At 42.5% G+C, this 26,122-nt stretch overlaps 1 protein-coding gene across 7 annotated transcripts in view; it reads right to left on the reverse strand.

Moving 5' to 3' along the window:
- Positions 1-19,460, reverse strand: part of MAPKAP1 (MAPK associated protein 1) — a 273,571-nt gene extending 254,111 nt beyond the window's left edge. For 2 of the 7 annotated variants that reach the window (XM_008006232.3, XM_008006231.3), the window contains exon 1: positions 19,208-19,460. The gene's annotated coding sequence lies outside the window, so the exon portion shown is untranslated. The remainder of the gene's footprint in view (positions 1-19,207) is intronic. The other 5 variants (XM_008006238.3, XM_008006237.3, XM_008006236.3 and 2 more) reach the window with 3 other exon arrangements.
- Between the last annotated feature and the right edge of the window lie 6,662 nt (positions 19,461-26,122).

A 26,122-nucleotide genomic window follows, 5' to 3' on the forward strand; every position in this document is an offset into this window, starting at 1 on the left:
GCAGGAGAATGGCATAAACCCGGGAGGCGGAGCTTGCAGTGAGCTGAGATCCGGCCACTGCACTCCAGCCCAGGTGATAGAGCAAGACTCCGTCTTAAAAAAAAAAAAAAATACAAAATGAGTCGGGCATTGTGGTGGGCACCTGTAACACCAGCTACTCAGGAGGCTGAGGCAGGAGAATCACTTGAACCCAGGAGGCGAAGGTTACAGGTCGCGCCATTGCACTCCAGCCTGGGCTACAAGAGCAAAACCCCATCTCAAAAAAACAATGTACTATAGAGACACAAAGAAAAAATATCTAAATGAGACTGGATATTCAGACAAGGCTTCACAGAGAAGACTAAGATCACAATAATGGAAGTCATTTCCAACTTAGCCGCCTTAATAGTTAAAAAAAAGAGAGAGAGTGAACCAGCAATTAAACAATCTATAATCCTGGCTCCTTGATCAGAAATTTCAGAAGTTTCAGAAATGCTTAAAACAAAAACATCAGGCCACGTGTGAGTTATTGCAGAAGCAAAGAAAAGATAACTAACTACCCTTTGCAGTGGGGGAAGTCAAGGGAATGGCAGAAGTTGAGAGAGGGTGCGTAGGAGAGGCTGAAAGCAAACCATCTTCAGGCTGCCTGGCTTCCAACCCGGACCTGGCCACTCATGGTGGGACCTTAATAAAGTCACAACTTCTGTGTCTCTATTTCCTCATCTGTAAATGGGAGTAAGCTCAGTGCCTGCCTCATAGGATTGTTGTGAGGACTGAATGAATTAATACATATTATGTGCTTCAGTGCCTGACCCATGGTAAGCACCATTACAACTGTTTACTATTATTACTGCTATTATTCCTGGTCTAAGATGAATCTTCAAAGATGAGAAATTGCAAGGTTGGAAGAGGGGGCAAAAGGCAATATTCGAGGTAGAAGACACAGCGTCAGACAAGGCACTGAAGCAAGAAACAGTAGAACAACACGTATTTAGTAACTAAAATTACATGGAGTTCAAAGTTGCTGACTAGAATTAGAGAGAGACTGCTCTGGCAGCTGTATAGAAGATTAATTTGATGGACAAAACAGAAGACTAGTTATAAAGCTGTGACTATAGCCCGGAGATGAAATCTGAAGGCAGTAAAAGATGGTTATATGAATTCAAGAAACAGTCACAAAATATTTAAGAGATAAAAACTGGTAGAGGCTGGGCGCAGTGGCTCACGCCTGTAATCCCAACACTTTGGGAGGCTGAGGCGGGCAGATCACGAGGTCAGGAGATGGAGACCATCCTGGCGAACACGGTGAAACACCATCTCTACTAAAAATACAAAAAATTAGCCGGGCATGGGGCGGGCGCCTGTAGTCCCAGCTAGTCGGGAGGCTGAGGCAGGAGAATGGCGTGAACCTGGGAGGTGGAGCTTGCAGTGAGCTGAGATTGTGCCACTGCACTCCAGCCTGGGCAACAGAGCAAGACTCTGTCTCAAAAAACAAACAAACAAACAAGAAAAAATTTGTAGAACTTGGTGACCGAGTGAATGTGGAGGATTAAGAAGGGGGAAGTTTATGGCTTGTGTGATAGTGCCAACAAATAAAACTATAAACTCAAAAGCAAAAACAGATTATCAGGTAGTGGGGAGATGAGTAGTTATGTTTCAGACACAATGAGTGGGCTTCAGTTGTCTAAGGATTACCCAAATAGAGATCCATCAAAACACAAACCTGAGAGCCCAGGAGAAAGGTCTGAGCAAACTTGGGAGACATCAACATGTAAGTGACAGGTAAATCCATAGCTGTGAATTTTGCCCAGGGAAAATACGTAAGAATAGTAACCTAGGGATAAAACCAAGGAACAGCAATAGTTAAAGGGTAGCCTGAAGAAAGAAGAAAAAACCGAAGTTGGGGGGGGGAAAAAAAAAGTCAATCTTTGGCTAGATCCTGAAGTTAGCTATCCATGCTGTGTAAACTCATGAATTTATAAGCTATTCCGTTCTTCACTGGCTTTCCCCCTCACCTCGCATTTCCTAGTAAGAAGTTCCACTGCTGGACTGTAAAGTCCTTGAGTAGAAAGGGCATTGGATTTCCTATCACAAATACCCAATGCATATGCCTGGTACACACATGCTTGTAAAATGAACCTGGCTGAACAGAGAAAAATAGATAATTTCCCACCTATTTAAACAAAAGGCTTGTGGAATTCCTAGACCTAGAGCTGCTTCCAGCCCAGAGCAGAGAAATACAGAACCTGAGGAGAATAGAATCAGAAAGGAGGCTGACCTTATACATTGTTGAAGAAAATGTAAAATAATGCAGCTGCTTTGAAAAACAGGTTGGCAATTTCTCAAAATGTTAAACAGAGCGTTACCATATGACCCAGCAACTCCACTCCTAGGAATATACCCAAGAGAACTAAAAACATATGTTCACATGGAAATTTGTATACAAATGTTCACAGTAGTATTCATAATAGCCAAAAGGTAGAAATAACCCAAATGTCCATCAACTGATCAACATATAAACAAAATGTGGTACAGACATACAATGGAATATTATTTGGCAACAAAAAGGAATGAAGTACTGATCCACGCTACAAAATAGATGAACCTTGAAAATATTACACTACATCAAAGGCCACAAACTGTGTAATTCCTTGTATATGAAAGGTTCGGAATAGGCAAATCCATAGAGACAGAAAGTAGATTAATGGTTGCCAGCAGCAGGAGGAGGAAAAGTGGAGTGACTGTTAATGAATATGAGATTTCTTTCTGAGGTGACAAAAATGTTCTGGAATTAGTTAATAGTGACAGTTATACAACTTTGTGAATATCCTAAGAACCATTAAATTGTACATTTTAGAGGTGTGAATTTTATGGTATTCGAATTATATCTCAATTTTTTAAAAAGAAAGGGGATAGAAACACAGGAAGGCTAGAATCCATGCTACATCCTAGATTTCTTCTAATTCAGGTGATTCCAACACAAGGATACCAACAAAGTACCTAAGAAGTAGAATTGGCAACAGTAAACAAAACTTTTTAAACAATCTGTAATATCAGTTGATTATATCAAATAGACATCAAATTCCTCATGCAAAAATGGGAGTTTCCAAGTCTTCTGGGGAAAAGAGAACTGTCATATACCTTGGTGACCTGTGTAAAGGTGGCTAACGTACATTTCTAGTTGAAGGAGGTTAATCCTAGTACCAGAAATCCCATCAGAACTTGTGGCTTTGCTGAAGCAAACCCCCACACACGGGAGCAGCTTCTCCTACCACAGCACCAGACAACACTCTAATCCACACCAGGGGATCTGCCTGAGAAGCCACCACTAATACAATACCTCTGTCAGCAGCCTACCGAGCTACTGGTACTTGGAGAGTTAATTCTCTTCACTTTGGAATAAACAAACTGAAGGAGATAAACCAAGAAAGGCAACATGACAAGGCAGCTGGGTATGTTCGCAATTCCAGCACTTAGTTGCTGAGAAAATTGGGAAGGTCACATTTATATGAGCCTCAGTTTTTCTCGTTACCTCACAAAACTACTGTTCCATCGTAGGGCCCCAAAGTGACACTCCAGTGTTCGTATCCTTCCCAATTCACATAAAAGAAAACTAGTCGCTAGTAGTATATATTGTGGGGTCTTACTTTCTTTTTGGAAAATAAGACTCCTGGACCCCTTATCTATGATGTACTTAAACACATATTCTCAAACTTAAATAAAATTAGAAAACATATAGAATGTCCAAGCCAGGATCCTTGGCTCCCTTTTATGAAGCCCAGAGCCATTTAGCTACCCATCCTGTGCAACCTAACTTCTCTCTCCTTAGATTTTATCCACGTCTCTTCATCTCAATAACCTAATTCAGCTGGGTGCAGTGGTTCACACCTATAATCCCAGTGCTTTGGAGGGTCACAGCAAAAGGATCACTAGAGACCAGGAGTTCAAGAGCAGCCTGGGCAGATTCTGTCTGTACCAAAAACTTTTTTAAATTAACTAGGAGCAGTAGCACGTGCCTGTAGTCCTAGCTACTCGGGAGGCTGAGGTAAGAGAATTGCTCGAGGCCAGGAAGTCAAGGCTGCAGTGAGCTGTGATCACACCACCACATTCCAACCTGGGTGACAGAGTGAGACCCTGTCTCTTAAAAAAACAAACAGAAACACTAATCCAAGTCACCATGTCTCACACCTAGGCTACTGCAATTGTTTCCTAACTTGTCTTAAAATCTTTCAATGACTCTCCCAACTCCTTAACATGACCAAGCCTTGCCTACATCTGCAGCCCCATCTCCCACATATCCCATCAGTTCTTTCTACTCCGGCCTCAGTGAACTTGGTTTTCTTCAACTTTTGAACATACACTTCTTCTCTCTGAAATTTTATCTGTCTTGTCACCTGGCTTAGACATCTCTTTTTCCTTCACACTTAGACATCTCCTGCCCCAGGAAGATTTCACTTTATCAAGTCCAAAGTAGATACTCCTCCATACTCACCATGACTCTCATTACTATAACACTTCAAGTTAGGTTCTACTTCTCCACCTAGGCTGTCCTTTCCCTTTCTAGAATGCAAGTTCATGAGAGCAGGGACCATGTCTGTAGATTTCACTGGTCAATCCCCACACATATGACTAGTGACTAATACAGATTCAGTATATATTGACTGAATAAAATGATTACAATTAAGCAAAAAGCTAAGCTAATGGAAACTTTTACATATATAGGTGTGTGTATGTACACACACACACACACACATATATATATACTTTTTTTTTTTTTTTTGAGACAGAGTCTCACTCTGTTACCCAGGCTGGAGTGCAGTGGTGCAATCTCAGCCCACTGCAATCTCTGCCTCCCAGGTGTTCAAACAATTCTCCAGTCTTCCAAGTAGCTGGAATTACAGGCACACATTACCACAGCTTGGCTAATTTTTGAATTTTTAGTAGAGATGGGGTTTCACCATGTTGGCCAGGCTGGTTTCGAACTCCTCACCTCAAGTGATCCATCTGCAGCCTCCCAAAGTGCTAGGATTACAGCATGAGCCACAGCACCCAGGCTGCTTTTTTTTTTTTTTTTTTTTTTTTGAGACAAGAGTCTCACTCTGTCACCCAGGCTGGAGTGCACTGGCGCGATCTAGGCTCACTGCAACCTCCACCTCCCAGGTTCAAGCGATTCTCCTGCCTTAGTCTCCCAAGTAGTTGGGATTACACCCAGCTAATTTTTGTATTTTTAGTAGAAACGGGACTTCACCATGTTGGCCAGGCTGGTCTAGAACTCCCGACCTCAGGTGATCCACCCACCTCGGCCTCCCAAAGTGTTGGGATTACAGGCGTGAGCCACCACACCCGGCCCAAAGATATTTCTTTATTAAGAAAACAGGCCAGGCACAGTGGCTCACACCTGTAATCCCAGCATTTTGGGAGGCCGAGGCAGGCAGATCACCTGAGGTCAGGATTTCGAGACCAGCCTGGCCAACATGGTGAAACCCTGTCTCTACTAAAAATACGAAAAATTAGCCAGGCTTGGTAGCATGCGCCTGTAATCCCAGATACTCGGGCAGCTGAGGTGGAAGAATCACTTGAACCCAGGAGGCGGAGGTTGCAGTGAGCCGAGATCATGCCATTGCACTCCAGCTTGGGCAACAAGAGCGAAATTCCACCTCAAAAAAAAAAAAAAAAATATATATATATATATACACACACACACACACACACATATGTGTGTATATATATTTGGCCAGGCATAGGGGCTCACACCTGTAAACCCAGCACTTTGGGAGGCGGAGGAGGAAGATCCCTTGAGCCCCGGAGTTCAAGACTAGCCTGGGCACTACAGCAAGATCCCTTCTCTATTATTTGTATTAAACATTTTTGTTAATTTTTAAAATTTTTTCAACTTGGGCACAGTGGCTCACGTTTGTAATCCCAGCACTTTGGGAGGCTGAGGCAGATAGATAGCCTGAGGTCAGGAGTTCGAGACCAGCCTGGCAACATGGTGAAACTCTGTCTTTAGTAAAATACAAAAATCAGCCAGGTGTGGTGGTGCACACCTATAATCTCAGTTACTTGGGAGGCTGAGGCAGGAGAACTGCTTGAACTAGGGAGGCAGAGGTTTCAGTAAGCCAAGATGGTACCAGGGCACTCCAGCCTGGGAAACAGAGCAAGACTCCATTAAAAAAAAAAAAAAAAAGTTTTAAGAAAATTATAGCTATAAAACAAATGCAATTCTTCATAACTGTAGGGAAAAAGGACTTACGCACACATGCATTTACTACAATTTGAATGCCAATACCAATACGATCAAAAGAAGCTAAACTACTACCTCAGTGGGAATGGTGCTCTTAACATTGTTCTGAAACTCCTAATTTCCTTAACTAAAAAAGGCAGAAAAGTATGCATAATGCAAATTACAAACGCTACAGAGAAAATACATGGAAATCATTTTCCCTGCCCCTCTCTCCCAAAAGAATGTTAGACACACTTTATAGAAACTGTGCTTACTCCAAATAGCTCACCAAGTGAAGGTTATTGTGAAATACTTCAGATTCCAGAAGCACTCAACACTGCAAAGACTGTGGGAAGAGAATGTTCCAAGCACAGACTAATGGACAGAAGGTACAAATGAAATAAACCCTGACGCATGACTATCTAAGAAAGTCTAAACTGAAGACTCGGTATATTTGTTCTGAAGTTATTAACCAAGCTTCAGTTTCTTAAATACGTTCAAAACATTTAACATATTCTTATAAGTCCCAATGACAAGAGGTCTGTCATTGAAGAAAATTTATTTATTTATTTATTTTGCCTAGTTTAGGACAGATAAATCCCTATCACAGTTCAGACTTAAGTTTTGCTCTTTTGAATTTTTTTATACCAACAATGTGAATTCTTATTGTGTTTGTTATCTGTGTTAACAATAATACAAGTTATACCAACTTGGAATTTTTATTTTAATTTTGGGGATGTGTCCATATTTTAACTCAGCAACTTTAATCCAGTGATCAAAGCTTCCTTAGCTTGTAAACTGTTTCTCAGGTAAACTGAATTGCCCCATACCAGCATCTTAAGCAAATAAATAAGCACAAAACAGGCAGAGATTATAAATTAGAGCAGACAAATCTGTATCTCGCCCCACACCCGTAAAGAGCATTCTATCAATACAGTGAAATGCTAATCTCCTAATTAACAACCTAATTAGGTAATTATGGCTTTGCAGAGGGATGCCGAAATGAAATATGACAACATGGTCACCTCTTTATATGGCACCTGTGGGCCTTTTCAGCTGTCATTGCAAAGAGTGCAATATCAATTTGAACAGATGACAAAGTGCTGTCATTTTTCATTCTGATAATATACAGAATGCTTTGGACAGAAGCAGTTTACAAAAGAAACATCTTGCCTGATATTTTCCTAATTTAAACATGCTCAAATACTTCGGTAAATTTTTTGCATTGTACATAAGAGAATCAGTATGTACATTTTTATATTGTACATAAGAGAATCAGTATGCACATTTGAAGAAAACAAACCTAACCGGCCATCATGCTTAACTGTACAAGCTGAAACTATTTCTTTTCTTTTTTTTTGAGATGGAGTTTCACAGTTGTTGCCCAGCCTGGAGTGCAATAGCGCAATCTTGGCTCACTGCAACCTCCGCCTCTCGGGTTCAAGTGCTTCTCCTGCCTGTAGCTGGGATTACAGGGCATATGCCATCACATCTGGCTAATTTTGTATTTTTAGTAGAGACAGGATTTCTACATGTTGGTCAGGCTGGTCTCGAACTCCCGACCTCAGGTGATCCGCCTGCCTCAGCCTCCCAAAGTGTTGGGATTACTGCGCCCAGCCTGAAACTATTTCAATTATAAAGTATATGATAATTAGAAAAGAGTAAAAGGCAACAATCATCATATTTTAACACTCATATTTTTACTAACTACTGCTATCAGAAAAATTGAAATCCAAACAAATTTGATCTTCAATCTTTTTCTCACAAAATAAAAAAAGTGAGACAGATATTTACATTTGTTAAAATAAATTAAAACAGAACAGGCCTGTCCAGGGGCAGTGGTTCAAGTCTACAATCCCAACACCTTGGGAGGCCATGGTAGTGCATGCCTGTAGTCCCGGCTACTGGGGAGGCTAAGGTGGGAGGATTGCTTGAGTCTAGGAAGTTGAGGCTGCAATGAGCCGTGATCATGCCACTGCACTCCAGCCTGGGCAACAGAGCAAAAACCCTGTCTCAAAACAATAATAAAAATAAAAATAAAAAATAAAAAAGTAAAAACAAATAAAACAACAACAAAACAAAACAAAAAATCAGACCTGGCCTGGAAAATTCGAGCAGACAAAACTAGCTAGGCCTTATAAATGACCTTGTTTGATTTGCAAACATAAGCAAAACTTGAGATATGTTTTATAAATGCATACATGAAAAAAAAAAACTTAAGCTTATCTAGTCAGAAGCAGCCAACAAACCTATATAACTGGGGACTTTCCAATGGTAGTGATCAACTGTAAAACTAACCAATCAAATCTTTTCTTTGTTTTACTTCCACGGTCTTCCTACAAAAGCTTCCTCCCTTACTTTCCCTCAATGGATCCCCTGAATCACTTCTGATTTGAAGCTGCCCAATTCATGAGCTGCTGTTTGTGCAAATAAACTCTAAAATCTTATGCCTCAGTTTACCTTTTTAACACTTATAATTTTCCATACCAAAAAATCACTTCCCAATATGTAAGCATTCAACTCACAATCTCTGTCTACCAAAGGCCAACCTCAGCTCCACAGATAGGAGTGGACTCCCCTCTGAAAGGAAACACAGAGCTGTTACAGGCCTACTCACTGCACCTGTGGCCACTGAAGAGGTGGTGGTAGCACTGGGACAATGATACCACCAATACGAATACAGCTCTTCTTCCAGAATACTGTCTTAAATCAGACTTTTGGGGGAAAAGAAGGCTTACCTGGGAACAGTAACATCATTTATGTCAGGACATATGAAACCTTGTTCTAAGTACAAAATAAATGAAGTGAAAACTATCTTGAAAATACAATCCATTTATAACTTCACAATCACCTGCATTAGTGAAAACTATTGGTTAAAATGGTGGTCACTGACTGTACTCATACTTGTTAATATCCATTTTAAACTATGATTTATTTTAAAATAATTTATCAAAGAACATTTCTAAAACTGAGAAAAATATAAAGTCTTATAATCTCACCACCTATGTCTTTTTTTTTTTTTTTTTTTTTTGAGATGGAGTCTCGCTCTGTCGCCCAGGCTGGAGTGCAGTGGCACTATCTGGGCTCACTGCAAGCTCCGCCTCCTGGGTTCATGCCATTCTCCTACCTCAGCCTCCTGAGTAGCTGGGACTACAGGCGCCTGCCACCACACCTGACTAATTTTTTGTATTTTTTAGTAGAGACGGGGTTTCACCGTGTTAGCCAGGATGGTCTTAATCTCCTGACCTCGTGATCTGCCCGCCTCGGCCTCCCAAAGTACTGAGATTACAGGCGTGAACCACCGCGCCCAGCCCACCTATTTCTTTTCTTTGCATACATGTTTGACATAATTGGGACCACACTTTATAGAATGTCATATCCTTTTTTCACTTATTATGGTTAGCATATTAGTATGTCACTAAAATTCTTCTGAAACATCTAAGATGACTGTATATTATTTCCATTCTATGAATTTTCCATGATTTCTCTAATTTTTATTGAACATTAAGGTTCTAGTTTTTGCTATAAATGCTGCAGTGAACATCTTTGAACATGAATATCTTTCAACATCTCTGATTTCTTTAATAAAGATTCCTAGAAATGGAATTACAAGCTCAAAAGGCATGCATAACTTTTTTTAAAGCTTGTAACAAATACTGCCAAAGTGCTTTCCAGAAGTTTTACTAATTTACATTCCCACTATAAATATGAGTAACCATCTTACCACCAATCTTTATTATCAGTATTAGTATTTTCATTAAATCCTTAAGCTTCATATCATAACATTATACCTATAATCAAACACTCTCACAACATAATCAATAACAACTTTTTGTAAACATTAAGTTTAAATGAAGGCAAACGGCCATAGTTAATGACAGTCCCAAGACAGGGCCAGTCCCAACATCCAAATCTAGAGCAGCATGGAAAAGTGGCCAAAAAAAAAACTAATAGTGCTTTTCAGTACTCTGAGTCTAAACAAAGGTCAAGTCCTAGTTTTCCCCCTCGCGCATGCACGCGCGCTCTCTCTCTATATATATACACACTCTCTCTATATTTATACACTAAATATATACATGTATACTAAATATATATACTATATATACACTAAATATATATACTAAATGTATATACACACTAAATATATATACTAAATATATATATATTTTGTTTTGTTTTTTTGAGACGGAGTTTCACTCTTGTCGCCCAGGCTGGAGTGTAATGGCACGATCTTCGCTCATGGCAACCTCCGCCTCCCAGGTTCGAGCAATTCTCCTGCCTCAGCCTACTGAGTAACTGGGACTACAGGCGTGTGTATGCCACGTCTGGTAAATTTTTGTATTTTTACTAGAGATAGGGTTTCGCCATGTTGGCCAGGCTGGTCTCGAACTCCTGACCTCAGGTGATTCACCTGCCTCAGCCTCCCAAAGGGCTAGGATTACAGGATAAGCCACTGCACGCAGCCCGGTAACTCTGTATTTTTATTAATAATTACATTACTTCTCTAAGCTTCAGTTTCAGCATTTGTAAAATGGGGACAGGGATAACATAATATCCCTTTTCTAACAAAGGGCACTTATAGGCACAAAAAAGATAATATAAACACTTGGAAGTGTTTCTTGTTACTCAGCAGATCAATTCATATAATAGCTTAAACACAGCATCCTGAAGTCCTTCTCTCAATACAGTAGGTAGGTGCACTAATTTACAAAACACAACCAGAAATTAACAAATTTCATGATCCAGACATGAAAATGAGTTTCACTCTTTTACAACCACTCCATGAAATCATTGCTTATTACATCATATTAACATCCTGAATGTCTCATGCCCTGAATGCCAGTAGAGGTTGGTATCCCTTATCTAAAATGCTTGGAACCAGAAGTGTTTCAGATTCTGGATTTTCTTTGAATTTTGGAATATTTTCATATATATCATGCAGTATCTTGGGGATGAGATCCAAGTCTAAACATGCGATTCACTTATGTTTCATATATACTTTACACACATAGCCTGAAGGTAATTTTATACAATTTTTTTTTTTTTTTTCTGTTTTGAGGCAGGGTTTCCCTCTGTCATCCAGGCTGGAATGCAGGAGCACAATCATGGCTCATTGTAGCCTTGACACCTCAGGCTCGAACAATCCTCCTGCCTCGGCTTCCCAAGTAGCTGGGAATACAGGCAGACACCACCACACCAAGCTAATTGTTTTGATTTTTAGTAGAGACGAGGTCTTGCTGTGTTGCCCAGGCTGGTCTCTAATTCCTGAACTCAAGCAATCCTCCCACCTTGGTCTCCCAGGATTACTGGTTATGAGCCACCTCACCCAGCCAATATTTTTAATAATTTTGTGCATGAAGTAAAGTTTTAACTGCAACCTGTCACATGAGGTCAGGTGTTGAATTTTCCACTTGTGGCATCATGTTGGTTCAAAAAGTTTCGAATTTTGAAGGATTTTTTACTTTTTAATATATAAATATATATAAATATATAAAAATATAAAAAATATATATATATTTTTTTTTTTTTTTGAGACAGTCTTTCTCTGTTGCCCAGGCTGGAGTACAGTGGTACGATCGTGGCTCACTGCAGCCTCAGCCCCCTGGGCTCAAGCAATCCTCCCACCTCAGCCTGGAACTACAGATGTGCACCACCATGCCTGGCTAATTTTTTTGTAGAGACAGGGTTTCATTATTTTGCCCAGGCTGCTCTTGAACTCCCAAGCTCAAGCGATCCACTTATCTTGGCATCCCAAAAGTGCTGAGATTAGAGGTGTGAGCCAGCACACCTGACCCAGATTTTGAATATTATGAGTAGGGATGCTCAGCCTGGACCTGCATGTCTCCAGAAGAATCACAGTACTTACTAGGTACTTACATATACTGTTTCATTTAGTCCTCACTAAGAACTATGTGAGATTGGCATTTCTGCCCCCATTTTGCAGACTGTCCAGCTTACAGACTGACAAAGCCAATAATCAAATCCAAGTGGGTCTGCCCAAAACCCCATATCACACTGCTTAAAATTCAAGTCTGCATTTCAGTTCTTCATTAGTCTCCTTTATGTCAGTAACCAAAGTTCAGATTAAATATTTGCTTTATTTTCCAAAGAAAATCATTCCTTCAAACAATTTTCTACCAGTTTCTCTGCTGAAATGGTACTTATTTATAACACAGTACCTAAAAATGAGTCCATAGGGAAGTGGAAAATGTTATTTTTTGAAGTTTTACGCATTCAGTACGCTTTGCATCAACGATAAAAGTATATTCATAAAAGTATACTCAAGTATAGGATATTAAGAATCTAACACTGCATATATTTAGGCATAAATGTGACATAATATTCCACTTATTTCACAAGCAATTACTGTAACTTAATTCCAATAGTTATTCTAATACCTTTTTGTTCTTTCTAGAATTTCAGGCTTGTTTTTTAAGTGGTTTCTCCCATTTTTCTCACCTTCAATTACATAAAACTGTATTCTACTTTCAGTCCAAATTTTGTGTTGCCTATATTAAATCCATTTCCCCAACATATCTAGACTGCTGCCAACTAGAGTTAATAAATTTTGAATGACTGCTCAGGATTTATTCTCTTTGTTTTTATATGCTATGTTATTTCCTTATACAATAGAGTATGAATGAAAACAAGTATCTACAAGACCAGTATTTCTTCAATTTTTGCCTTGTGGAAGCTGGGTATTAAAATAAAAATAAATTAAGCTCTTGGGCTGGGAACTCCCTGACCATATTTTTCTCACTGTGCTGGGTGTCTCTATGCCCTCTTTCAATCTTGAGTATATATAGTCAATAGGCACTGCATGCATTGGGGGAGCACCTGGCCCATCAAGGGCCTTTCCCAGAGGAAGTAATGAATAAAGAACAGATGAAGAGCTGAGCAGTGGTTCCTGACCTGCCAGCAAGACAGGAGGGGCAGCGTTTTAGATTTGAGTCACCTTCACTGGAGTCTGCCAGTAATCAGTTGTGTGACTTTAAGCATATCAATTAGAAACAGAAAGCTTGACATCCTGAAAAGAAAACCATTCCTTCAATTTTCTACCAATTTCTCTGCTGAAATGGTACTTATTTGTAACACAGTTCCTTAAAATGAGTCCACAGGGAACTGGAAAATGTTATCTTTTTTTTGAAGTTTTACACATGCAGTACATTTTGCATCAATAATAAAAGTATATTCATAAAAGTATACTCAAGTATAGGATACTATGAATTGAATTTCAGCAAGACTTGAATTACACTCCTCATTATTTATCCAAAAAGGAAGAAAGAGCCAAGGATTTGTAAGTGATGTGACCAAACTCCAAAGGCTGTTAGTGGTATCAGCACATTCAGGATGCAAGTCCCTCTCCAGTCAACTGCACTTTCTACTAAATTGTGATTCACTGGGTGCCAATTTCTTCATCTCAAGAGGTGATGATTACCCCCTTTGTAATACTACCCATCTCATAGGACTATGAAGACTAAAGAAAATAAGGTATAGAAGAGCATTTAACAAATTTACAATACCACTTCATAGTATTGTGGAGAGGGCCAAGAGACAAGAAATCTGGTAGCATTTAAAGTGCTAACAGCACAAAACAAAAGTATTATAAGGTCATCTCACCAGCCAAATCTATACTTTAGCCTGATTATATAATAAAAGCATTCACCTTGCCACTCTCCAAAAGCATCAGGGCAAGCTACAATGCCCCTCACACTGCCAATTTACCATGAGATTTCTAATCAATAAGCAAAACACTGTATTGGTACTTCCTGCTCTGAACACCAGGTACCAGAACTTCAGCAGCCAAGTAGGTTGGAGCTCACAATCAGGCAGCCTAGAATTACACTCAGCCCGCAAATATGTTTTGATCAACATAATTTTTAATGGCAAATTTTTAAACTACATACATTAAAATCCACCACATGCAGTTGCTCACACCTGTAATCCCAACAATTTGGGAGGCCGTGGCAGGAGTATTGTTTGAAGGCAGGAGTTTGACACCAGCCTAGGCAACATAGACACCGTCTCTACAAAAATTTTTTTAAAAACTAGCTCGGGCGCAGTGGTTCACGCCTGTAATCCTAGCACTTTGGGAGGCCAAGGCAGGTGGATCACCTGAGGTTGGGAGTTTGAGACCAGCCTGACCAACATGGAGAAACCCCGTCTCTACTAAAAATACAAAATTAGCCAGGCGAAGTGGTGCATGCCTGTAATCTCAGCTACTCAGGAGGCTGAGGCAGGAGAATTGCTTGAACCCAGGAGGTGGAGGTTGTGGTGAGTCGAGGTCCCGCCATGGCACTCCAGCCTGGGCAACAAGAGCAAAACTCCTTCACTCACACACACACACACAAAAACAACTAGCTAGTACATGGCCGGGCAGAGTGGCTCACCCCTGTAATCCCAGCACTTTGAGAGCCCGAAGCAGGCACATCACTTGAGGTCAGGAGTTCAAGACCAGCCTGGCCAACACGGCAAAACCCTATCTCTACTAAAAATACAAAAATTAGCTGGGTGTGGTGATGCGCACCTGTAGTCCCAGCTACTCAGGAGGCTAAGGCAGAAGAATCGTTTGAACCCAGGAGGCAGAGGTTGAAGTAAGCCAAGGTCACGCCACTGCACTCCAGCCTGGGCAACAAGAGTGAGGCTCCGTCTCAAAAAAAATTAAAAAACACTAGTTACACATAGTGGCACGCACCTGTAGTCCCAGCTACTGGGGAGGCAGAGGTGGATCACCTGAGACCAGGAATTCAAGGCTGTAGTGAGCTATTACTGTGAAACTGCACTCCAGTCTGATAGAACGACACCCTGTCTCTAAAAGTTAAATAAATAAATAAGAATACATTAAAATCCAGATTTCCAGCATCTTTTCCAAAAAAAATCAAAATATCCAAGGATACTGGGCCCACTTCCTCACATGGCAAAAGCAAGTGGAGCTGAGCAGCAACTGCCCCCTTTAGTTTGGGCCTGCGCTCTCCAGTTCATCAAGGCCCTGCCTACTCATCCTCGTACATAACAGGCACGGACCTGGAGACCACTGAGGAAGATGCTCAAACAGAACAATAATAATAATTCAATGAAGATTTGTTTACTCTTTTTTGGCCAGATTTTTGTGGCTCTATCATACATTAGCTGTGTGACTCTTAAGTAACACATGTAACCACTAAGCCTCTTAAATTTAACACAAGCTGAAATATGCTGACTTCTGAGTAAAAAAACTTCACAAAAACTTCAAACTCACAGAAGCAAGTCAGGGCACCTCCTATGGGGAAAAAATGTATGCGGCCGGGCATGGTGGCTCACGCCTGTAATCTCAGCACTTCGAGAGCCCAAGGCAGGCGAATCACTTGAGGTCAGGAGTTCGACACCAGCCTGGACAACACGGCAAAACCCCGTCTCTACTAAAAACACAAAAATTGGCCAGGCGTGGTGGCACCTGCCTATAGTCCTAGTTTTGAACCCAGGAAGCAGAGGTTGCAGTCAGTCAAGATCATGTCACTGCACTCCACCCTGGGTGATACAGCAAGACTCTGTCTCAAAAAAAAAAAAAAAAAAAAAAAAAGGTAATGTGACAGAAGTTCTTGTCATATAATTTGACATCTACGACTGTGTCCTTAACAGTAAGGCCTATACATTAGAATAACAGATTGCTAGCAAATTATCTTAGCCTGAATCATATAAATCTACTCAATGCAAAAGTTTCTGAAGTCTTCAGGTTGAGTCAATAAGCAAAACAAGCTCCCCCGCCAAAAAAGAAAAACATTTAAAGTAACAGATGAGGCTATGAGCTCCTTTAGTGCAAAGGCCACTTCCATTCCTCGTGATCCCTCCTGTCTCACAGTGACTGGCACACCGAAGCTGCAGCTCAAGAGCGAGTTTCTCTCTGAAGCCTTTGCAGAGGGACCCCATCCACATCACAAAGAACAAGCAACACGGTGCAGTAACGAAGAGTGCAGATCCCAGTGTTCAGCACATAATCCCCTCTATCTTACAGATCTACCAGCAGCATAAACTCAAGGAAGTTATTCAAGGTCTCTGTGCCCCAGTTTCCTCATCTGTAAAATCAGGATGCTAATAACACCTTCTCACACAAGAAAAAAAAATGAGATAAAGCATTTAACATCATGCTAGCAGAGTAAGTACTCATTACCTATTACCTACCATCATCAGTGTTCCCTTCTCAGTGCTCTAGGGTACTCCTGGGGACTTCTACCTTAGAACCCACAGTACTTTATTATAGTTCACCCACGCACACACATCTCCTCCACTAGAATGTCAACAACCTCAGGATAGGGACCCAATTTTACTTCTTTTTGTATCCCCAAGGTCTAACATTTTGCCTGGCGCTGCTGAAATGAATCACAGATCCTCGAAGTATTTATTAACTGGAAAAGTTATTAGCAGAAACTGGAATTTACCTCCTTTGCCTGGTAGTCAAACCCTCACTGACTCTGACCACTACTGCCCCTCCAACTTTATGTCCTTGTACCCTGCTAAAAGAAGCAATGACTTGCTTGACTCAGGCTGTAAACTCATTCACCACTCTAAAACCATGCCTCAAGCATTATACCTTTGTATCTTATAGCTATTTATTTTGGGGGACTTTACCACAAACCAGGCCCTTTATCCCCATTAGTTCAATAAATACTCACAACACTATATGTGGTCAATATTATTCCCTAACCTAACCCCTAGTTGAAGAAAATGATGCCTTGGGTTATGTGCCAAAGGTCACATACCCTGTAAAAACAGGGACCAGGAATTAAATCCAGAGTCCATGCTTATTTTCTATAGACTGTTTTCTCTGCTCATATTCAAAGCTGAGCTAACCTACCTGCCATCTCCTTGTCTTGGAAGAGCACAGTCTTTGCATTTAAAAGATCTCTTTTAAATTCATTTTAACATACAAATGTTTTGTCCTACATACCTTTTTGTTTCAATATGTACTTGCATAAAGAGAGAGATGGTGTGAGAAAAAGGCAAGATATGTAATGGAAAAAGAACAGATTTAGGCATCAGAGAGACCTGGGTTTGAATCCTGGCTCTGTCTCCTACCAGCTGTTTAATTTATTCTGGGTCTTCCTAATCTGTAAATTGAGGTTAAAGTGATTAAACAATAGAAACCCCTATATAATACCCAAATACTAAGCCGGGCGCGGTGGCTCACGCCTGTAATCCCAGCACTTTGGGAGGCCGAGGCGGGCGGATCACGAGGTCAGGAGATCGAGGCCATCCTGGCTAACACGGTGAAACCCCGTCTCTACTAAAAATACCAAAAATTCGCCGGGCGTGGTGGCGGGCGCCTGTAGTCCCAGCTACTGGGAGGCTGAGGCAGGAGAATGGCGTGAACCCGGGAGGCGGAGCTTGCAGTGAGCCCAGATCGCGCCACTGCACTCCAGCCTGGGCGACAAAGTGAGACTCCTTCTCAAAAAAAAAAAAAAAAAAAAAAAAATACCCAAATACTCAAAGTTTAGTTTACCTCAAATCATGAAGCCTTACCTGGCCACATCCCATCCCTCAAAGGAGAATAACCCATTCCTCTCCCGCACTACCACCATCACAAGAACCCTCACACAATGTACTTATCACTGTGTTAGAATTATTCATTTCCCTTATCTCTCTTTCACTAAATTGATCTCCCTGGCAGCAAAGACTGAATCTTACTTATCTCTACACTGCCTAGCATGGTACCTGGCATATATATATATATATATACACACACACACACACACACATCCATATTCAGTAAACATTTGCTAAGTTAAATAATTGTAGATAAAAATGAGTGCTTATAGAATTCTAGAGGAAAAATCATTTCCAGCTGGGGTTGTTCCGAATTGGTTCGGCGAGGCCAACTCAGCTGAGCCGTGGGAAGCGTCTCAATAGATTGAAAGAGAAAAGGGGAAACCTAGGCAGGGTAGGGAGAATGTTCTACAAAAATCAATGGAATAGGAAAGAACTGGAAAGGTAACCAGGAGCCAGATTCACAGATGTAAGGGGGTGTAAGTGCAGTCTGGGACACATAGTTGAAGGTAGGCATGAGCACACAGATGAATGGGAAAGGGCTACCAGCATGCCCCAAATTCCGGAGGTGTGTCAACTGAAAAACATGAAAACAATTATTGCTTCATCAAGAACTCTTTCCGTGTTTACTAGGCACCTTGTGTGGGCTCATAAAATATACGGAATAAAACCCACATCTAGGCTTCTGCTCAGGTGGGTTTTAACATTACGGGTCCGCCCCTTCTGCCTGTCAGAGAATGAGGACGCTGCTTTTTTTTTTAAACCAATGTGTCTCCATTTGACTGTTCACACCTGGGAAAGTTTTGAACTTCGCCGATTTGGATTTATAACAACATGGTGCTTTGCACAGTGCCAGGTACTGTGGTGGGCTTCCAAAGTTACTTTCATTCATTCAAAAGAAAGTTTTAACCAATTTCTGAGTCAATTTGGGAGTCTCTGGTTAAAGTCATACTCTTGTTTACACTACAATCTCTTTTTCCCAGCCTTCAACAAATCTAAAGGACTCCTTGCCACTCCCATAAACGAAGAATGAATCAAAGTTCCAGAAGCACTGTAGCTAGAAAAGTCTGTAAGGCTGTTAACCCCTTTAAGGGGGATGGGAGGAAGGGACTCAAGGAAACAGGGACCACACAGTCAATGCTTGAAAACCTTGATTTTCACATTATGAAGACCAGGGCACCTAGATATTGCCAAGTGCAGGACCAGAAACTGCCGGAGTCAACTGCACCTCCCACACCCACACTACCAGGTCCGCTGGCTTCTTTTCCCCTAAACCACACACCCGCCTCAGACTCCTGACAGCCTCCAGTTCTGGAAACCGCCACGAAACGAATGCTCCCGGGCCACCTGAACAAGGGCCCGGCAGGCGGCCCGCTGGGCAGCGCCGAAACCGCAGGGGTGAGAGAGCCGCCAGGTGGGCAAGCTGGTGGGCTGGCAGGGAGCAGGCGGCTGGGGCAGGGAGCTGGCGGCTGGGGCAACCTTTACCTGAAGCTGCTTCCACACTACGGGCCGGGTTGGCCCCGGGACACGTTCCTGAGGGGAGGGCCCGGCTCCCCCACGCCTCCCGGCCCCTGCCCCGAGCTCTGTACTCTCGGGATCCACGGGGACCGGCGCTCCTCCCGGCCCGCTCAGCTGCCGCTTCCCGGGTTCGCCCTCATGCCCCTGCTGCTAGCCGCCGCCGGCCGGCCGAGCAGCAGCCCTATTACCCTGAGCTGCACACGACCCGGAACCACACTCCGGCGTTCCGGAAGTCCCCGACCGGGAAGGAGCCTCTGGCTGGGGACGTAGTGCGCAAGCCCCAGAGCTGAAAGCAAGGAGCGGTTGCTTCCCGCGGGGCGGGGCCGGGAGGGAGGCCGAGCGCATGCGCGTCGCTTCTCCAGTGCAGGGAAAGGCCTGGGTCGGAGACTGAGTTGTGGCGCAAGGCGCCAGTGCCTGGACTTGTCTTGAGCGGGAATCAGTGTTAGGCTTCTCCATTGAATCTTCTTTCTCCCCATTTCCACGGAGAAAAGCCCTTAGTTCGTCCAGAAATGAATGATGAGGCAGCTTAGCCTCTGTATGAGAAAGACCGGGGTTCAAATGCCAGCTCTTATAACTTGCTGTGTGTCCTAGGACGTGACACCTGTCCTCTCTGAGCCTCGGGTTTTCCCATCCAGAGCAATAGTTTCAACTTGAGAGTATATTGCTGTGGGAATCGAATGGGATGATGCTTGAAAAGCACCCAGCATAGTGCCTGACACATAATAAACATGCAGTCAATGTTAGTTATTTCTCTTATTATAATATCTGTAATATGGAGGTGATAATAATCTTCCTCAAGCCCTGCTGGGAGGTTTCCAGGAGATGTGGGAGGACTAACACGGGGCAGAAGTTCAGCGTTGTCTCACGCTGCTCCCTTTCTCACGGAGAAAATCAGTAGAGAAAATCACGGTGAAGGGGAAAAAGGATTCAGGCAGTGCAGTGAGCGTGTTCTCTCACCTGAAAGATGCTCGGGGAAGTCTCTCAAAAAAGCACCTTAGCAAAAGAAAAAAGTCAAGGTTGAATTTCAGCCCTGGGGGACCCCTACCAAATTTTAAACTCATTAGTAAATATGCCACGGGGCCAGGCGCGGTGGTTCACACCTGTAATCCCAGCACTTTGGGAGGCCGAGGAGGGCAGATCCCTTGAGGTCAGGAGTTTGAGACCAGCCTGGCCAACATGGTGAAACCCTGTCTCTACTAAAAATACAAAAATTAGTCTGGCGTGGTGGTGTGCACCTGGAGTCCCAGCTACTCGGGAGGCTGAGGCAGGAGAATGGCTTGAACCCGGGAGGCGGAGGTTGCAGTGAGCGAAGATCAGGCCACTGCACTCCAGCCTGGGTGACAGAGACTCTGTCTCAAAACAAAAAAACAAAACACATCATGGGTCCACCCATGTATTTCAAATATGGCCATCCGTCGCTTAATGATGAGGACACGAGAAATGCATGGTTAGCTGATTTTGTGGTTGTGTAAACGTCATAGAGTGTACTTACACAGTGTCAGAGCCTACTACACACCTAGGCTGTTTGGTATTAGCCTATTGCTCCTAGGCTACACACCTATACAGCATGTTACTGTACCGAATACTGTAGGCAATTCTAACACGATGGTATTTGTGTATCTAAACATCTCTAAATGCAGAAAAGGTACAATTAAAAGACCGTGTTATAATCTTAGGGGACCACCATCTCATATGCACTCTGTCATTGACCAAAACATCCTCATTCCACGCATGACTGTATATGATTGATCTCTTACCATATGCCATTACTGTATATAATTGGTATCTTACCACATACCTATACTGGGGGGAATAGTGGACCTCAGCACCCAGACACGCTCTTGCACACACACCACCACAGTTCCATCAGGGACCTGTTAGAGGCACTCTAACAAAGTAGCAGGTGTGAACAAGTTTAGATATTTGATTTTCTGAGGTCACCAGGTTATCTGTTCCTTCCTAAATCTTACTCTCCATTTTCCTCTCTCTCTCTCTCTCTCTTTCTCTCTCTCTCAAGTTCCAATCTGAAGCACAGTTGGCTGTCTCTCAGACACATAAAACTCGACCTATCTAAAACTGCTAAACAGTTACAGATTCTAAAGAGTAAAGATTTCCTGGCACTTTAAGAGGCCGAGGCAGGAAGATCGTCTGAGCCCAGGAGTTCGAGACCAGCCTAGGCAACATGGTGAGATACCATCACTACCTTAAAAAATGTATTTCTATGTAGGCCAGGCACGGTGGGTTATGCCTGTAATCCCAGCACTTTGGGAGGCCAAGGGGGTCAGATCACAAGGTCAGGATATCAAGAACATCCTGTCTAACATGGTGAAACCTCGTCCCTACTAAAAAAAAAAAAAAAATACGAAAAATTAGCCAGGCGTGTGGCACACACCTGTAGTCCCAGCTACTTGGGAGGCTGAGGCAGGAGAATCGCTTGAACCCGGGAGGCGAAGGATGCAGTGAGTCAAGATTGCGCCACTGCACCCAAGCCTGGACAACAGAGTGAGAGTCTGTCTCAAAAAAATAAAATAAAATAAAATAAATAAATAAAATATATATATATATATGCAGACACACGTATATACACATATATATTATATATTTTAGCCAGGTGTGGTGGTGAATGCCTATAGTCCTAGCTGCTTGGGAGGCTGAGATAGGACGATTGCTTGAGCCTGAAAGGTCAAGACTGCAGTGAGACGTGATCATGCCACTGTGCTCCAGCCTGGATGAAAGAGCAATGCCCTGTCACAAAAAAAAAAAAAAAAAAAAAAAAAAATTAGAAAAATAAAAAGTGAATACTCACTCTGCCACTTACAAGTTTTGTGACTTCATCTCTCCAAGTTGCTTCTCTAAATATTCTTATCTTTACCTGGAAAATGAGAATGACAAAAGTCCTACATAACCTCATTTGTTTGTTGTGAGGATAGAATGAGCTAATACATGTAACTTACATAGAACAGAACCTGGCATGTGACTATTATTTACTAATGCTTACGAGTATTAGTATACCTCAGTCCATAAGCAATACTTATTGAGTGCCTATTGAGATTCAGTGGTGAAAAAGCCAGGCAGGAACCCTCCCCTTAAGAAGCCTTGTAGTCAACTTTGTTGGTTTGAAATACTATACTATAGTTACTGTGGTAAGTTGGCACGTAGTGATATATGGTAGGATTTCAAGGACAGTATTGAGGGCCCAGTTGAGAATGGAAATGAAACGTATGGTGATACTAATATGATAGTTTGTGTGATTATTCTATAGCTAGTTGAAACAGTCACGATACACACACCCAAAGCATGAGAAGTTGGATTGATCTAAGGAAGGATTTTGCCAGACAGGTGTGCTGGGGTCATATCAGCTTTTAAGAGTGCTTAAAACAATGAGCCATAGAAAGTGTGCTGGATAGGGAAGCAAGAGAATTCCAGAAAAACAGATATCACTGGCCTAAAGGTCTCAAATAGATGTAATGGAAGTCACTGATGAAGGAAAGCAGAAGGTTGGAGGTTATTGTCACAGAAGGATGTTTCAACAAGTAACCTCAGAGGAGGAGCCATGTGAGAGGGGGTCCCAGCTAAAGTGGAGTGGGGGAAAAATCACTGAAGGTGAGATAGTCAAGGAACTGAGATCCTTGTGACTCTTCAAAGCTCCCAAGATGGTGGACAGACATGGGGTGAAAAGGAAACCAGACGTGCTCCCCATGGCATCTGCAACTGAGGAACAGCACTGGGGAGGTAGATGAGGAGAGAAGAGAAACTTACCGGATGGTGTGAGCCTCCAAGAAGCAGGAGTTGTGTTAGTGGAAGTGTCATTAAAGCATACATTGACCTATCGCCTGATCTGGGGTGCACAGTGGTAGGACCTTGAGAGATAACACACAGGCGCCTGAAGTCTCGCTCTGTCGCCAGGTTAGAGGGCAGTGGCATGATCTCGGCTCACTGCAACCTCCGCCTCCCAGGTTCAAGCCATTCACCTGCCCCAGCCTCCCGAATAGCTGGGACTATAGGTTCCTGCCACCATACCCAGCAATTTTTTCTATTTTTAGTAGAGACACGGTTTCACCATGTTGGCCAGGCTGGTCTCGATCTCTTGACCTCGTGATCCACCCACCTCGGCCTCCCAAAGTGCTGGGATTACAGGTGTGAGCCATCGCACCCGGCCACAAAAATAATATTTTTACAGCACACTGATGGTGCTGGGCCAGGGGCTGGCTAGGGGACTCCCATAGACATCAGGGCAGCAGGAGAGGTACCTGGGCATACCTGTGGCAATCAGGCTTCACAGCCTTCATCTCCAGCTTGGAAAGGAAGCCATGTTAGGGGGTGGAGGTTCTTTTTCTTCCAGTTCCCAGGACTAGAGAGGGTCAGTGGGCAGAAGTTCAAAAACACCTACAACTGGGCTAGGCCCCGTGGCTCACGCCTATAATCCCAACACTTTGGGAAGCCAAGGCAGGCAGATCACAAGTTAAGGAGATTGAGACCATCCTGGCTAACACAGTGAAACTCCATCTCTACTAAAAATACAAAATATTAGCCGGGCGAGGTGGCAGGTGCCTGTAGTCCCAGCTACTCGGGAAGTTGAGGCAGGCGAATGGTGTGAACCTGGGAGACGGAGCTTGCAGTGAGCTGAGATCCGGCCACTGCACTCCAGCCTGGGCAACAGAGCGAGACTCCGTCTCAAAAAAATCAAAACAAAACAAAAACAAAAACAAACACAACTACTACCTGTGTGGCTTTCAACAAGTTACTCACCTTTTCTGTGTCTGTTTTCTCATCTAAGTTGTTGTGAGAATTCAGTGAGGTGCTGCACAGAGAGTAACTAGAACAGTGCCTGGCATACAGGAGGTGTTGCATAAATGCCAGGTCTTCTGGCCTGGCACGCCAAGATGGGCAGTAAGGATCGGGTCCCTTCACACATTCTGTTTCCTCACAGCCCTTCAGCATCAATTGCTGTTTGCCTCTCCACTCAGCAAACTCCTATTCATTTTGGGGAGCAGCCTAAAACAACAACCATGTATTATTTCTTAGGATTCTGTGGCTTCATAGGTGGTTCTCCTGCCAGTCTATCCTGGGCCTGCCCATGCAATTGCAGTCAGATGGAAGCTAGAATGTCTGGAAGGACTAAGATGGCCTCACTCATATGGCAGCAGATGTTGGTCAGGCTGTCTTGATTTTTCTCCTGGTGGCCTCTCTGGTTACTATCTTGGCTTTCTATATAACATAATGATAGAATTCTAAAAGACTGTGCTCTAATGTGCAAGTGATTGCTAAAAATACAGTTCTTGGCCAGACATGGTGGCTCACGCCTGTAATCCCAGTACTTTGGGAGGCCAAAGTGGGTGGATCACGAGGTCAGGCCATTGAGACCATCCTGGTCAACATGGTGAAACCCTGTCTCTACCAAAAATACAAAAATTAGCCAGGCATGGTGGCGGGTGCCTGTAGTCCCAGCTCCTCAGGAGTCTGAGGCAGGAGAATCGCTTGAACCAGGGAGTCAGAGGTTGCAGTAAGCTGAGATCATGCCACTGCACTCCAGCCTGGCGACAGAGCGAGACTCTGTCTGAAAAAAAAAAAAAATTAGTCAGTCGTGGTGGTGGCTAATTCCTGTAATCCCAGCTATTCAGGAGGATGAGGCAGGAGAATCATTTGAACCCAGCACGTGGAGGTTGCAGTGAGCCAAGATCCAGCCACTGCAGTCCAGCCTGGGTGACAGAGACGCCATCTAAAAAAAAAAAAAAAATATATATATATATATATATATAAAAAATTGTGGAGATATATACATATATGTATACCATATTAACCATTTCTAAGTGTATCCTATTCATTGTTGAAGACCCAAGTTACATATTACTTCCTCCAGAAAGCTTTCCCAGATCACCTTTTCTCCCTAATAGGCCACATGAAGAACTGTATTCTCTGTGTTGACCGTTTATCCATCTCTGTTGTTCTTTTAATACATATCCTGTCTCTCCAATGGGCCATGAGGAATGGGATGTTTATTTCTACTAATATACTAAAAGCTAAAAACACCATAAGCACTTGGTAACACATGTGTTACATGAAAAGGTGCTCAAAATATGCACACAAAATAAGGCAATCTTATTTTTAAGATTATAAGACAGCACTTTGGGAGGCCGAGGCAGGCGGATCACGAGGTCAAGAGATCAACACCATCCTGGCCAACGTGGTGAAACCCCGTCTCTACTAAAAATACAAAAATTAGCTGGGCATGGTGGCATAAGTCTGTAGTCCCAGCTACTCAGGAGGCTGAGGCAGGAGAATTACTTGGACCCGGGAGGCGGAGGTTGCAGTGAGCCAAGATCACGCCACTGCACTCCAGCCTGGTGACAAAGTGAGAGACTCTGTCTCCAAAAAAAAAAAAAAAAAATTATAAGAGATTATAAGATTTTAAGATTATACAAGATTTGAGGAAATCTTGTTTTGTATAAGCATTATTTTCACATGGAAAAATAACACTTTGCCAAATGTATGCCAACAAGCCAAGAGTACATGTGATAGGATGAAAGTAACACTTTGAAACCCTGCCAAAGCTTTGGGGAAATGGAGGCACCTTCTAGCTTTTCTGCAAATGTGTGATCTCAATATTTTATATGTGTGAATATGTTTCCCTGATATTCTTCCCAATTTTGGTATTTTATTTAAATATGGTTTTTCCTCTCATAGGGAAAATATGGGTGTTCCCTATAAAGAATTCTATGAAAAGTAAATTGTGTCAAAAATCCATTCAAACTATTTTAAAGAAGGCCCCTAGAAGCGTACGATTTCAGAAAGAAATATAGTGGTTTTTTAAATTATTATTATTAAAGTAATATTTCAATGTGAAGGTTTTTTGTTTGTTTGTTTGTTTGTTTGTTTTGGAAA

The sequence above is a fragment of the Chlorocebus sabaeus genome, chromosome 12, assembly GCF_047675955.1.
Source record: "Chlorocebus sabaeus isolate Y175 chromosome 12, mChlSab1.0.hap1, whole genome shotgun sequence".
NCBI classification, from domain to species: Eukaryota; Metazoa; Chordata; class Mammalia; order Primates; family Cercopithecidae; genus Chlorocebus; species Chlorocebus sabaeus.